At 44.4% G+C, this 16,163-nt stretch overlaps 1 long non-coding RNA gene across 1 annotated transcript in view; it reads right to left on the minus strand.

Annotated features, from left to right (window-relative positions):
* The window catches only part of LOC146859563 (uncharacterized), a 112,920-nt gene extending 99,587 nt beyond the window's left edge, over nt 1-13,333 (minus strand). Inside the window, exon 1 of the long non-coding RNA XR_014979036.1 lies at nt 13,308-13,333. This is a non-coding gene — a long non-coding RNA (uncharacterized LOC146859563). The remainder of the gene's footprint in view (nt 1-13,307) is intronic.
* Between the last annotated feature and the right edge of the window lie 2,830 nt (nt 13,334-16,163).

A 16,163-nucleotide genomic window follows, 5' to 3' on the forward strand; every position in this document is an offset into this window, starting at 1 on the left:
TATTGTTTCCATGTCCCCAGGGCCTCTAAAGAGTTAAACTCTGCAAGTGATTTGGCATGAGTTCCTAGTGTTTTTATTTTCCCCTGGGTCTCTAGAGAGTTAAACTCTACAAGTGAAATGACCTGATTTCCAGGTGTTTCCATTGGCAACTCGTCCTCTAGAAAGTTAAACTCTACAAGTTGTTTGGCATGGTTTCCAGGTCCTGGGCCTTTAGAGGGTTAAACTCTACAAGTGATACAGCATGGTCTCCAGGAGTTTACAAAGTCATCTGGACCAATGGAGATTTAAACTCTACAAGTTGTATGGCATGGTTTCCAGGTCCTGGGCCTCTAGAGGGTTAAACTCTACAAGTGATATGGCGTGGTTTCCCGGTGTTTCCATTGTCACCTCGGCCTCCAGAAAGGTAAACTCTCAAATTGATATGGTGTGTTTACTAGTCAAGTCAAGTCAAGTCAAAAAGTCTTTATTGCGATTATTTCATCATAAAAGACATTCTAAAAATCATCATGCATAGATTAAAACACAGATATATATAGACAAATATACTTAAAACCAATAAATATAATTCATATGCTAAAACATCAATGATAAAAAAGTAATAAATGTGCAAGATTTACATGACTTGAGTTAATAAGATCTATATCATCACAGGCTACATAAATGCCAGGACAATATTTAGGGGCTAATAGACCGATTTCGTAAAAGCCATGCCCAACTGAAATATTTCGCCACACCGATGATAACAAAACTGATGGTATCGGATTTCAGCATTCTACTGGCAATTAATACAGATCTGACTCCTAGTTTACGACAGACAGGACGTAACCACAACCGTCGTGGGCGAATATACTCCGGGCAAACGTATAAAAAATGATCAACAGTTTCTATCTTGTCCTCACAATGGGGGCATTTATCGTTACCCGGGGTAGACCAGTTTTTGGTAAAACAACGTAGTGGTAAGGTTCCGAGTCTAAACTGATGATAAAGTTTACGGTCCAGTGGTTTAGCAATTATATCCCAGTATGACTCTAAGTAGGGAACGTCCTTAACGGTCAGGAATGTTAAAGTCAAGGGGCCTGCAGTTAGAGATGCAAAGCGCTTAGCTTTGACCCATTGCCAATAAGTATCCCTAAATATCTTTTTCGGAGGGAAAACAGCCGCCACAGGGTTAGACCACAGATCACCCAACCCCATATTAGTCAGGATAGATTTAATTTCTGACAACCAGCTGATTCTAAGGGATCCCCCAAGATTTTTGACTTCCAATAGTGCCTTGGCATAAGAGGACAATTCGGGTGTAGTCCATAGGCGTCGCCAGAATGCCAAAGGCCTATAGCACAACAGATCCTCCACAGGGTGGCAACCTAGGTCATAAAGGAGGGGTATGCAAGGGGAAGATTGAGGTAACCCAACCGCTGACCTAAGAAATTTATTTTGAGCCACCCTCAGGGAATCTATTTTACCAAACCCCCATAGTTCAGCACCATACATGACCGCAGGAAGAATCTTGGAGCCGTAAATTTTAATCAGGGGAGCCATGGGTTTAGTGAGCGAAAGGCTATGTTCCTAAAGCAATGCTCCACCTAGTTGAATATGTTTGAGGGCAAAAGTATCAATCTGGGGCTTCCAACTTAGGTTATCAGAAAAGGTGACACCCAAATAAGTAAAAGTAGAAGTCTATTCTAGTGTTGCACCTTCCATTACGACCCTTGCCTTAACTGGTCTGGCTCCCCGAAGAACCATAAATTTGGTCTTCCCCACATTTACCTAAAGCTCATGTTCGCGACAAAACAATTCAAAACGGGACAGTGCTAACTGAAGCCCCTGGCGCGTTTTGGATATTAAGAGTGTATCGTCCGCGAACATGAGAAGTGGGACCTTCATGCCAGCTAGGGAGGGAGCATCAGTTGGAAAACTTGAATAGTAGTTGGTGACCCCATTGATAAACAGGGAAAAAAGTGTGGGAGCCAGTACACACCCCTGTCTTACCCCCTTAGATACCTCAAATCTTGGTGTCACCTCCCCTGGTTTACCCCAACGAACCTGGGCATATGTATGCTCATGAAGTCTAATCAGAAGCCTAAGTAGCTCAGGAGGGAAGGCCATTGCTCCAAGAACTTCCCATAACTCCCATCTTGGGACCGAGTCGAATGCTGCCTTTAGGTCTACGAAGGCGGCAAAAAGCATTCCACCCCCTAAGAAAACTTCCTTCCAATACAGTAAAGTGAGCCTAAAAGCTTGGTCGATAGTACCAACATGGGACCGAAACCCGGCCTGCAGAGACGTTAAAATATCATTTTCAGAGATCCAAGATTGGATACGACCCAAGAGAAGGCAAGCAACTATCTTTTGGGCAGCATCTATGAGACTAATCGGACGGTAATTGGACGGGGCAGAGCGATCACCTTTCTTATAGATAGGCAAAATCTCTGCCCCGAACCAAGAATCCGGGACCGATGCTCCACGAGCCAGTGCATTAGCGAAGGTAGTCAAATAAGGAATCCAAACGTCCTGGTCCTGTTTAAATAAGTCGACAGGAATGCAGTCCGGGCCAGGAGCTTTACCACATGGAAGGGATTTCAAAATAGCCTTCACCTCACTAGGGGCGAACCTTAATTCTTCTATATTAGAGTCATACAACAAGACTCCTTCGGGCCTGTTCCTGGACTTAAACTGATTAGCAAAATAGCTGACCCACTGAGCAGGTTCGACATGATTTGACGGAGTCATATCATGAGGAATCTTCCCCCATTTGAGGAGATGCCAAAATTGGCTCATGTTCCTACCCTTGCAGGCCTCAAACAACTCACTCCAGCGGTTTTCGTCCCATGTTTTCTTAGCTTTTAATTGTGCAGTTTTGTACGCAATTCTACAGGATCTAATACTATCAGGTAATCTGGATTTGAGAGCTATAGAGAGTGCTCTACGCGTGTCTTTACAGCTAGCATCAAACCAGGTAAACCCCCTGGTGGGTTGAATTTTACCACGGGCTGGCAGACTCTTGACAAACAGGGATTTAAGATCCATAAATAATTCGCTATGAATGGCCGGGATACTAGACTTAACCCTTTCTTCTGACTCACGGCTAGTTATTTTATCCATGGCTGTGTTAACCAGATTCCTAATAGTTTCCCGTGCCTTGGTATTAGTTGCAATCTTAGGCCAGCGGACCCTTCTCTGGTCATTAGACAAAATAGTCTGCGTTTGAACAACACACCCAACATCTATTGTTGGGGTATTGAAACTATTGTCTAGTAAAGTTAGCGACAGGGGATTGTGATCGCTTTCAATTCTATCTGTCACCACCACATCAATAACTAGTGGCCACAACTCGCAATTAACCAAAATATAATCAATTCGGCTCCCGCTTCTACCATTATTAAAGGTCGACTTCCCTGCCCTATCTGATGTTGTTCTGCCATTGGTAGCCCTCAGGCCTTTATCAAGACATAGACCCTTCACATATAAGTTTGCTTGGATCCATTTCCCAATCGGGATTAATTCCAGTTGGGGGATTCCCCATACAGAGTCCTCTGTTTCGGACAATTTCCCGTCATCAGCTCCTAGGGGCTCAAAACATGTATTAAAATCACCCGCCACCACCCTGTGGCCATCATTTGGCACTGAAGAAAGTAGTTGGTCCAAGAGGAAAACCGTGGGGGAGCATTTGCCACCTGGGAGACCTCTAGCATAGATGTTTATAATAAGAATATTGAGACCCATTGTGGAGGTAAGCCTGATAGCCAAAATATCAGGATTATCAAGCGGAACCTCCACTGCTGTAACTCCTGCACATTGCCGGACCCAGATAGCCAAACCTCCCACCGGTCTGCCTCTAGGACCCTTAGATGCTGGTTTAAAAAAGTTCAAAAACCCTGTGCGAAATAAGGGAACTAACGACCAGGTCTCCTGAAAACACCAAACATCTGCCTGGTCTATAAAAGCCAGCCAATCAGGTACTGCTAATCTAGAGAATAAGCCTGCTATATTCCAAGAGGAGATGTTAATATTAGAAGGATCAGACTCTTTAGACAGTTCCCGATTTACCACTTTATAATGAGAAAGAGAGTGGATACTAAGTAAACCAGGTGCAATTAATTCGTCATCTTTAGCCAGTGATGGATTTTTTACAGAGTGCGCCAAACTTAGAGAGTCAGTAGCCCCTGTTGACCCAATCTCATAATGGACTAGGGTTTCCCCCAGTCAGTCGTTTTCCTCCAATGAAGAAAGAGCGGTAAAACGATTTTGTAGCGGGATGGGAACATGGGGCTGTAAATACTGCTGTGGTGCATTAATCTTAACTCTGGACTGGCCAAATAAAGGCTCCCTTACTGGTCTATAAAAATAGCCAAGAGGGAGGATCATAATCGCGTTTGGGTTTAAAGCGAGGAAGCAGGCTCTCTCCAAGATTTGTTCTACCAGGAGAGGAGACCTAAAGCTAAGTACCACACAATCTCCTCACAGGGACTTTTGGGAGTGGCCAATCCATTTGACCCTTCTAACCATTTTGAATTCTTCAAACAAGCTATTGCTAGCCCCCAGTTTGTTCCCTAGGTAGTGAAGGGCCTTATTTTTTAAGTTGGACCGGTGCTCCCTTGTCCCTGCTGGGAGTGGTGGAACATTAGCTAAAATGACTGTGTAGGGGGTGGCCTCCTGGGGAAGATGTAGGCTTATTAATTCATCGGGATCCTCTGTTGCCTGGTCAGTAGATCCTTGTGTATTCTTCCTGAGCTGCTGGGCATGTAAAGGCCTTTCCAGGAAAGGAGAGGGGACCATAGACCGATTTAAAGTTACTCTACTTACAGCTTTATCGTGAGGGTTAATGCCTTGAGATCTTGAGTCAGAATGAACGGCAGGAGCCACTTCACCTACAGTACTAGCCATAGAGTTAGATGTAGGTACAGGAGGATTTACAGCTGAAGGGATTTTATTTAACAAGGTATCTTCAATACGGTTTAACCTTGTCACCACTAGATCTAGTTTTCCCAAAAAAGGTTGAATAAGGGATGTCAGCTGATCCTTGAGAAATGAGCTTAATGGCTCAAGAAGCTGCTGAATCGGGGGTTGCATGGAGGGGATATTTTCAAGCACAGTTGGATTCCCACAAGGTTGAGCCCCTCTATTTCCCACAGGTACCTTTGGGGCACTTAGCTTGCAGGGACCTCTACCTTTCCGTTTCTTGCAAGGTGGTTCTCTAGGCTTGGGGTCAATAACTTTCTGTTTTGCCCTTGTTGTTACCATAGGGGAGCTATCTACAAGTGACAGGGTATCGGTAATACCTGACCTGGGAGATAAACGAGCTAGGTCTGCCATGGGACAATTAACAGGCCCAGTATTTGTAATAGTAAATGTAAATGTAAATGTTTTTGTACTTGTATAGCGCACAGCTACCCGCAGTGGGTTTCCCGGCGCTTCTACGAATACCGCAAGGGAACCCTTCCTGGTTTTCCTTTTGAAGTGTCCACTCCTGGGCACCCCCATGGTGAAACCAGGCATCCCTCGCGCTGTGGGGGCCGTTGTGGAGACTTAGCAAGCTATTGCCCAGAGTTGCAGCGTGGGACCCATGATCAGAATAGGCACTGAGGCGAGAATATCCGGTCAGAGGAATTTATGAGCCCGAGACCCGCTGAGGCAGGAATCGAACCCTGGTCCCTGGCCAGAGCTCCGCATCAAGGTCTGCCTGCTCTAACCATTGAGCCACACTTCTCCACAATAGTAACCAGTGCATCCACAGGCTGAGGAGCTAATAGCACCGTAAGTGGGTCTAGAGATAATCTTCTCTCCACAGCTTGAATCTTATTATTGATTACCGACTCTGCCCTAGTCAGGTAATCATCCAGGGTCCCCACCAGTCTTCCTTCGGCTGTCCTCTTACTCATAATGCCTGTTGATTTGACACTAGTGCACTTATACAATGGTTAGACTACCCCTACTCCCAATAAGGCAAGTATGGCCTCACTAATCACCAAATCTCTACGTATGAACTGACAATACCCTGCACACAAATAACACAGCCCAAAACCAAGCGGGAGTGCCCAGCCCGGCCACAGTCGGCCACTGACGGGCAAGGACAGGCCCGCCCTTGGCCCGGGCTTCGCCCGGGCGCTGCCCGCGCGCGTCCCGCACGCGTCCCGCACTGCGAGACTGCTGGAAGCCTTAAATGGGTCCCGGGCACTGCGTGATGAGGGATGTAGACTTCCCAGGGCCGTTCCCCTCACGACGGCGATGTCAGAGGTAGGGTGAAAAGTCAAGAGTGCCCCCAACGCTGGCCGTTCCCCTCATGGCAGGCTCAAGGACCAAACTGATCAACAACAAGAGTGTGAGCACATGTTTCCATTGTCACATGGGCTTTCAGAGAGTTAGACTCTACAAGTGCCATGGCACGGTCTCCAGGTGTTTCCATTGTCACATTGGCCTCCGGAGAGTTAAACTCTACAAATGATGTGGCGTGGTTTCCAGGCGTTTCCGTTGTCACATTGGCCTATAGAGAGTTAACCTCTACAAGTGATACCGCATGGTTTCCACTGGCCTCTAGAGAGTTAAACTCTACAAGTGATATGGGGTGATTACCCAGATCCTGTGCCTCTGGAGGGTTAAACTTAAGTGATATGGCAGGGTTTCCAGGTGTTTCGATTGTCACCTCGGCCTCTAGAAAGTTACACTCTACAAGTGATTTGGCATGGTTTCCAGGTGTTTCCATTGTCACTTGGGCCTCTAGAAAGTTAAACTCTAACAAATGATACTGCATGGTTTCCACTGGCCTCTAGAGAGTTAAAATCTACAAGTGATATGGCGAGGTTACCAGGTCCTGGGCCTCTAGAGAGTTAAAATCTACAAGTGATGTGGTACGGTTTTAAAGTGTTTTCATTGTCAATGTGGCCTCCAGAGACTTAAACTCTTCAAGTGATACAGCGTGTTTTCCTCTTGTTTCATTGACACCTTGGCCTCTCAAGAGTTTACCTCTACAAGTGAAATGGCACGGTTTTGAGGTGTTCCCATTGTCACCTGGGCATCCAGAGAGTTAAATTCTACAAGTGATATGTCTTGGTATCTAGTGTTTTATAGTCACCTGGGCCTCTAGATAGTTAAACTCTACAAATTATACGGCGTGGTTTCCTCGTGGCTCATTGTCACCTGGGCCTCTAGAGAGTTAAACTCTACAAGTGGTATGGCATGAGTTCCTAGTGTTTTTATTTTCCCCTGGGACTCTAGAGAGTTAAACCCTATAAGTGATGTGGCACGGCTTCAAGGTGTTTCCATTGTCACCTGGGTCTCTAGAGAGTTAAACTCTACAAGTGACATGGCCTGATTTCCAGGTGTTTCCATTGTCACCTCAGCTTTTAAAGAGTTAAACTCTACAAGTGATATGGCATGGTTTCCAGGTGTTTCCATTGACATCTGGGCCTCTAGAAAGTTAAACTCTACGGGCCCAATTCACAGAACTAACTTAAGACAAAATCCTAAACTTACGACCATGTTGGTATTCACAGAAGGCACTTACTCCTTTTGGTATTCACAGAAGGCACTTACTCATTTTGGTATTCACAGAAGTTAGAACTCCTAACTTTACTACTCCTAAACTAAGAAGAATCCTAACTTTAAGACTTTCAGTATTCACAGGAGGCATTTAGGAGTACTAAAGTTAGGAGAGCGCTGTGGTAGATACAGGCTATGCCACCACCCATTTTCTTAACTCGATCGAGTCTGATAATGTTGTGGCTGGGCAGGACTAGAATGTCAAGGATGGGGCCTGAGGAGTCAGTGAGCCAAGTTTCGGTGAGGATAAGGAGGTCAAGCTCTTGAGCAAGGATGAGATCTGCAAGTTCCATGACATGTTTCACCGCTGATCTACAGTTAAGTAGCAAGAATTTCAGGTGTGTTTTGTATTCAATGGGCGAGGGCTGCGTAATAGGGATCTACATGAGGTTATTGAAGTTTAAGGTATTGCCGTTGAATCTGGGGGCTCTATGCAGGTTAGGTGTGATGCATTGTATAGTCTCCGTGTTGTCTTGTTTGGGATTTTTCGTTTCAGGGGATTTAAAGGGATGGTTTGTGAAGATCCAGAAGGGCTAATATAGCCGTATGAGGAACATGTATGCTCGGATTTTTGGATCTGGCGGGTCTTGATGGGTCGTTAGATTAGGTGGTGGTATTCGAGCTCTGGCCCGGGGTCAGACGGTAGCATTGTGGAAGAGGAAAGTGGAATATGGTGGTGCTAGATCAAATGCAGAAACTCCTGCGAGGTCATGTTGGAAGTGAAATCAAGGGCCAGGACAGCAGTGGTGTTGATGAGATTTTGAATCGCAGTTTTGAGATTAAGAAGTTCCTGGTTTATTTCCCTGAGGTTAGCAGCCGGATCCGCTTGTGGTTCATGGTTCGTGTGGATGGGAGGAGAAGTGAGGTTCACTATGGTGGAGGACGTAGGTGAGTTCACAGAAAGGGGACGAGGGGGAGGAGGGACAATCTCCAAGGAGGATTTCCGTCTCAGATGGAAAGGAGAACATGGTGTTTGGACGCTAGAGGGGGGTTAGGTGGCATTGCTTTCCTGGTGGAGAGTGGATGCACCAGCTGTGGGGAAAGGGAATTATATAGGAGAGAGTTTGGAGGAAAGAGAGAGTGGGAGGTGTGGGAGAGGTGACCGAGGCTAGGGATAGCAAATCCTTCAACATAACGGGAAGGGAGTTGGTCAATTCTGGGTGGTCGGGGCACGGTGGATGAGTATGTGGAGCCTAGGTATGGTGGAACCGGAGCCCTATGAGTGTTGTTGGAAGTATGAGGGGCAGTCGACCAGTGGGTGTGGGACAATAGAGAGGGATTGAGTTGGCCTTGAGTTGGAGTTAGTGGAAGGTCGTTCCTCGGGTGAATAGGGGTGTCACTATGGTCCAGCGACTTTTTAATGCAGTCGAATCTTTCATCAAAGATGGCCAGGTTGCGATTGGTGGACTGAATTAGTATAGTCCCATTGCTATAGATGGAAATAGTAGCATTTCCTCTAAATGCGGGTGAGGTCACAGCCAATAGTCTAAGACCATGAGGAAATTTCTTGGCCGAGGCGATTCTGAGTAAAGAGTGGAACGCCAGTCTCCACTGAGCTCTTCTTTGGTATGAAAGATCAGGTCGCTAGTAATCGCACCTTTTTTAGACAGAATTAGAGGTCAGAGATAAGGGTTTCTGGGTTAGCTTTGAGTAGTCTATGTTTTAGAGACATAATCCAGTTTTTGGAGATGTTGGGCAGGTAATTAATTGTGTGGCTATTCGTACCTAACTTCTTGAGTCTGGAGTCCAGTCTGAGCTGAGCAGAGGGGGCATGCTGGTGAGGGGTTATGTCGCGAGTATTAGATGAGAGGAGGGAGTATAAAGGTTTCCAGTGTATGATCCTCAGTGACGGTGAGTCTTGCAAGTTATGGTGTGGGGTATAAGGAAGGCAGAAGAAATGCTCCTTTCTAATCAGTTTGCTAGAAACATTGGGGCAGATTTACAAGCCCCTTGCGAGACATTTAAGCCGTTGCGTCACTTCTGTGACGCAGCGGCGGCGTAAACCATGCGCCATGTTGCGCCTTATTTACAACGTGACGCATCTAGGGAGATGCGTCACGTTGTAAAGCCCTGCGCTACATTAAACCTGCGTCAGGTTTAATGTATGCACTGTGGGCGTTCCGTCGGAAAAAGCCTCGGAAAAGTGACGCAGTGAAATCTACAAGATTTCACTGAGTCACTTTTCTGACGCTGCTGCGTCAAAACCCTGCGCCTGCTTGAAGCAGGCGTAAGGCATGACGCAGCATGTTCGGTATGGGCAGCCCCTGAGCATTGCTGGAGTTGCGTCGTGCTTGCGACACAACTCCAGTAATGCGCCGCCCTTATGCCATCAGATGCGTCACGCATCTGTTTATCCTTGCGCCATGATGCGCTGCATTGTAAATGCGGCGCATCTGTGGTGGCGCAAGGGTAAACTTGCGTGGCGCATCTTTCCTTGCGCATCCCTGCTGATTTGCAGAGATGCGCCAGGAGACATATATCTGCCCCATTGTGACCATGGTTTGAGTTGAGTCATTGTCATGTGTGTTTAGAGGGAGCATAGGTAAAAAATGCTTTGAGTGAGGGAGAGGGTTATGGTAGTGGCATTGCCTAGTACTATTAGAGGGAGCCAGGGAGAGTGAACCTATCTGAGGAGAGCAAGAACAGGCCATTTGGTGCTCTAAAGCGTTAAACTCTACAAGTGATATAGCATGGTTTCCAGGTGTTTCCATTGTCACCTGGACCTATAGAGAGTTAAACTCTACAAGTGATATGGCGTGGTTTCCAGGTGTTTCCATTGTCACCTGGACCTATAGAGAGTTAAACTCTACAAGTGATATGGCGTGGTTTCCAGGTGTTTCCATTGTCACCTGGACCTATAGAGAGTTAAACTCTACAAGTGATATGGCGTGGTTTCCAGGTCCTGGGCTTCTAGAGGATTGAACGCTAGAAGTGATATGGCGTGCTTTCCTAGTGTTTCATTGTCACCTGGGCCTCTAGAGACTTAAACTATACAATTGATATGGCATGGTCAAGGTGTTTCCATTGCCACCTCGGCCTCTAAAAAGTTAAACTCTACAAGTGTAATGCATGGTGTCTAGTTTTTTTATCGTCTCCTGGGCCTCTAGAGGGTTAAACTCTACAGGTGATATGGCGTGCTTTCCAGGTGTTTCATTGTCTCCTAGAGGCTTGTGACCTCACATGGGTGGAGTTCCTTATTTGGGTTTCACAAACAGGTTTACGTTACATCCAGAAATCTGCGAGGGAAGAAGGTTTGCAGGTTTTCTCCTGGAAATATGTTGTGAATTCTATTTTCAAATATAAAGGTGTATAATTGTTGATGCAAAAATCTGCTGATCGATGGTACACACACGTTATCTATCCTTTTTCTACTTCTGTGGGGAAATCTCTTCTTCTTCAACAATGGCAGTTGCTAGGTTGTGCCCTTCTCCTTCCTAACATGGGAAGTAGTTTAGTCCAACCCTTATTAGCAGTCCAGGAGAAAACTGACTTCTGTCCTGCACTCTAAGGATACTGTAAATTACTAGCCTGAACAACTAAGGCAATCCTTTGAAAAGCCAATTTTAAAGCTTGGATAGAGCTGGATGGAATATCCAATGTAGCAGCCATGGAGACTGTAGATTCGATGTGCTCTGAATGATTCGTGCTTTAATCAAATGCACAGATCTGAGTGACATTGCATTATAATTGGCCGTAGTCTGAGCATAATGAGGAACAGATACCTGAGTGAGTGTCTGTTACTGGAGCAACACTGAGAGTGAGCTTGGATATTCTCACCAGGAGACCTTTTTACAATACTAATTATCATTAGAAGCAGAGGTCTGTCTGAGTCTGGGCATCATCAGGAGCAGAGATCTGAGTGAGTCTGTGCATTATCAGAAGCAGAGCCCCGAGTGAGTCTGAACATCATCGGAAGCAGAGGTCTGTCTGAGTCTGGGCATCATCAGACGCAGAGATCTGAGTGAGTCTGGGCATCATCAGACGCAGAGATCTGATTGAGTCTGGGCATCATCAGACGCAGAGATCTGAGTGAGTCTGATCATGGAAGCAGAGCTCTGAGTGAGTCTAGCCATTATCAGAAGCAGAGCTCTGAGTGAGTCTGATTATGGAAGCAGAGATCTGAGTGAGTCTGGGCATTATCAGAAGCAGAGATCTGATTGAGTCTGGGCATCATCAGACGCAGAGATCTGAGTGAGTCTGGGCATTATCAGAAGCAGAGCTCTGAGTGAGTCTAGCCATTATCAGAAGCAGAGCTCTGAGTGAGTCTGATTATGGAAGCAGAGATCTGAGTGAGTCTGGGCATTATCAGAAGCAGAGATCTGATTGAGTCTGGGCATCATCAGACGCAGAGATCTGAGTGAGTCTGGGCATTATCAGAAGCAGAGCTCTGAGTGAGTCTGTGCATTATCAGAAGCAGAGCCCCGAGTGAGTCTGAACATCATCGGAAGCAGAGGTCTGTCTGAGTCTGGGCATCATCAGACGCAGAGATCTGAGTGAGTCTGGGCATCATCAGACGCAGAGATCTGATTGAGTCTGGGCATCATCAGACGCAGAGATCTGAGTGAGTCTGGGCATCATCAGACGCAGAGATCTGAGTGAGTCTGGGCATCATCAGACGCAGAGCTCCCAGCAAGTCTGAGCATCATCAGAAGCCATAATTGAACCCGTGGTTGTTCTGTCTTTAGACATTTAGCGAATGGCGGTTGAGACTTGAACAACATCTGCCCCTCTAGCTCTACATAGTTTTATACTTTCTTCCTGGTGCGAGACCACGCTCGGCCATTACAATACTAATGACGCTAAAAGGGAGGAATATAATGGATTACATTCCATCCTGAGCGTTTTGTTTCATTTTAAATCTTATATTTTTATATGCTGACCCGAACTGGTGCTTTAGAATAATGTGTGCAATAATTTGTATTTTACCTTCAGGTACCCGCTTATAATTAAAGGACCAATGAAAGGTATAGGCAGATAATTGATCTGCTTCCTGGTGAGAATATTGATTTATTTGTGTGTACTTCACTATGGTGTTGTTTGGCACAAATCTCACATACACATTGGTAGTAGGCACTTATTACAAGTTGAATATGTGAAATATTGAGGATTGTTTTTCATGTGTTACAGTAAGAAGACCAGATTGAAGTTGGTCATTGACGACACCTACATAACATAAGTATGGTTTTTGTTTTTCACTTTTAAGCAGAGCGACAAGACAATGGTCCTGAAGAATGCCATGAACTTTTGGTCATCCGGCTGAAACATGTTGACCTAGTCAGATAGGAAACATCCTTGCTCCTATCGTCACACTACTTATTTTAATTCCATCCGTGAGGGATAGTTATTAAAAAAAAAATCCCGCTTGCGATGGTTTTAACACACTTTTGATATTATTTTGCACTCTGCCCCTCATTCACAACTCACATTGGAGTGTAGAACACCTCAAGCTCCTCTCCAAAGGGAGAGTTGCAGCCCACACAGTGTACCTTGCGGACACTGTGTGTAAGAGGGAACCCAATGATGAAGCATGTCACCTTTATGGTGAGTGAGGGTTCTCGTCTTTAAAACTAAATGCTTTTTCATACACTTTTAGGTGCTTTTCGTGTACATTTTGAATCACATCTCTAATAATTCCATTAGGGTACTTTTTGTGAGTTTGATAACTTTCATATTCACTGCAGGTGGCATTTTTATTAATTTAACGTCCACCAAAACGTATTGTTTATAGCTGTACATATAGTAAAGTAGGAGAGCTGTAAAGTCCGGCTTACCACACTACTGGCTCCACCCTGAGGACAGAAAGAGAACAGTGTTAGCTAAAGGCTTAAATATGGAAGGACAACACAATATGAACACAAAAAGCAGTGGAGAAACCACAGAAGCCAAAAACATTGGGCTCAAACAAGACATGGTCCAAAGGGATGACCTATGACCTCTGCTTGCCCAGGTACATGAAGCCTCTGAGCAACTTAGTTTTAGATGCCAGACTGATAAATAAATGTAAACCAGCCACAAACAAGACAGTTACACAAAACGGAAACTCACCAATCACATTTAATTTAGTTGTGAGTTTCACACACCTTATCATGACACACCATCGTCTGGACATTTCTGCATGCCAGCATTTCCTTGCATGAGACCAGAGCCCTCACATGTTCGCCGTGCAGTACTAATTATCCCACATATTACATCACTCACGACATCTTCTATGACATCATTGATTATATCACTGCACATTTGCAGTGGAATTATTGATGAGAAAACTGTGCATGGTGGTGGCACAAGTTACCTTAGGGCATGAGTTGTAGTTGCCTAAGATAAGTATAACTATAACGGCTGAATTTCTGTATTTTCTTTATGTTTAAAATGTAATGCTGTTACTGAACATTTCACCTATCTATAACATTACTTTAACCTTTGTTTGTTTTACTGAATTTATATATGTAATGAACTCATGACCTAGGTGGACTTGCTGCCCAAGCTATAATACTACATGTGAGGAGGATGATTCAAATGTAAAATGTCCCAGATGCATGTGGGAGGGGGAGGCACGATTAAGAGGTATACTAAATTAACTGAATTGTGAGGTAAAACAATTGTATTACTCTGATTATATTTCAATAAACTTTGCAGAAACACATATCTTGAGATATGTTTGTTCAGGTTTTGGGCTGGGTCCTCGCATAGTAGAACTTTGTGATAAGGTCCACTTTTGTGGTACAAAAGCTCAGATCCTCCAAGGTCCATCTGTGGTGTTTGAAACTGTAGCCCATAGGATTCCCATCAAAGGATTCCCCCCTAAAATCATGGTCTAGAGAGTCTGTCTGTCATCTATCAGATGAGCATATTCTTCCAGCAATACATAGGGGTTGTTCCCCTCAAATGTTGAACTTCCCCTGTAAAATCAGTTCTGGGACAGTGTTTCCTCCTACTGGCATTAGTGCCACTCTGACTACTTAAACAATGACAGGGGCAGACCTAGGTGTGAGTCACATCTGCCTGTGACAGGGGCTGCCCTTTTGAAGCTGATACAGTATGTGGCCACATCCCTCAAACCATTCTGTCAGGAGGCCCCCAGTCAAGGCCCTTTTGTTCCCTTTCCTTTGAAACATTTACACCTCCCAGCAGGGTTATCTCTGAAAGGACTAATGGAGACTTTAGGTAAAAAAAATTCAACTTTCTATAATTGCCATTTTAAAAATAGTCATTTCAAATCTGATTTACAATCACTTTGGATTTTAAATTACTATTCATTTGAATCCTTGAACCACAGTTCTTTCCTATAGGAGTGCTTTCCTATAGGAGAGTAAGCCTCGTCAGAGTAAACAAGCATTTGCAATGCAATAGGTCTCGCATTTACGCGAGTTTGAGCTATTGACATTGCAAATAACAATGCCTTTTACTTTTGTTTTCGTTTTAAAAACATACATAAAAGGCATTGTCATTTACAATGCCAATAGCTTAAACTCGTGTAGCTGCGAGACCTATTGCATTGCAAATGCTTGTTATAATCTGCAGTAATTTTAAACATATGCATTTTTAGATGCCAACCCTCCCGGCTTGGGCGGGAGAGTACCGATTTCAAGGTTAGTCTCCCGCCTCCCAATTCCTGCAGAAACCTGATTCGAATGGCCAATCAGGATCTGCTGGAAACAAGGCAGAAGTGACATGTTGATGCCTATGACATATCCTCCAACAATGACCTCTGACATCAAAGGGCTTTGGCCTCAATTCTTGGAGGGGAGATTAGAAGGGTTGACAGCATCCACATTTTTTTGGGGGAAAATGTACAAAGTGTATAAAAAACAGAGTTCTGAACTCTGCTTTTGTTTGCACTGTGCTATTAAACTGTGATGGAGCAGGTAAAACAAAATTTTGTATACCTCCTCTATTTTGCATGAAATTAATGACATAATCATTCTAAGAATTAACTCATACTAATTAGTTTGAAGTGAAAAGTATTAACCAACCCTTACACCTTGGTAAACACAATATACACATAAATTGCTAATTGCATGGCAGAACAACTCATTAATTAACTGTAGTACGCAAACTAACTTTAGATTGTGGTGAAATAGAGAATTCCATGATTCGTGTTGCTTTTGTGATGGTTTGTGCTTTCAGCAATGCAGAAGGGTGAGTATTATTGCTTTAAATGTTGCTACAAGCTATGGAAATACTAATATACATTGGGATTAGAGTGGGATTAAACATTAGAATCTTCATTTCCAGGGGGCCGATTCACAGAACTAATTTAAGACAAAATCCTAAACTTACTACTTTTGGTATTCACAGAAGTTAGGATTTTGTCTTAAATTTGTCTTAAAATAAACTTAAGACAACCTTAAAACAGACTTAAGACAGACTTAAGACAGACTTAAGACAAAATCCTAACTTGGCCTGGTCTTCCCAAAAATATTTCATGTGGGAAGGGGAGAGGACGGTTTGCACGAAATAGCTAGACAACTAACACATAGAAGGAGGGAGAGTTGGTCAGAAATTATAGGGGATATTTTTGGAGCACTGATACCAGCAGTCGGCATATCTCTGAATGCGCATAAAATGAGAAAACTGTCTACGGTTGTGGATCATTTGTCATCCAGCATAGCTGGAGGGTTCTTAATGGT

The sequence above is a fragment of the Triturus cristatus genome, chromosome 3_1 (genome assembly GCF_964204655.1).
Source record: "Triturus cristatus chromosome 3_1, aTriCri1.1, whole genome shotgun sequence".
NCBI lineage: Eukaryota > Metazoa > Chordata > Amphibia > Caudata > Salamandridae > Triturus > Triturus cristatus.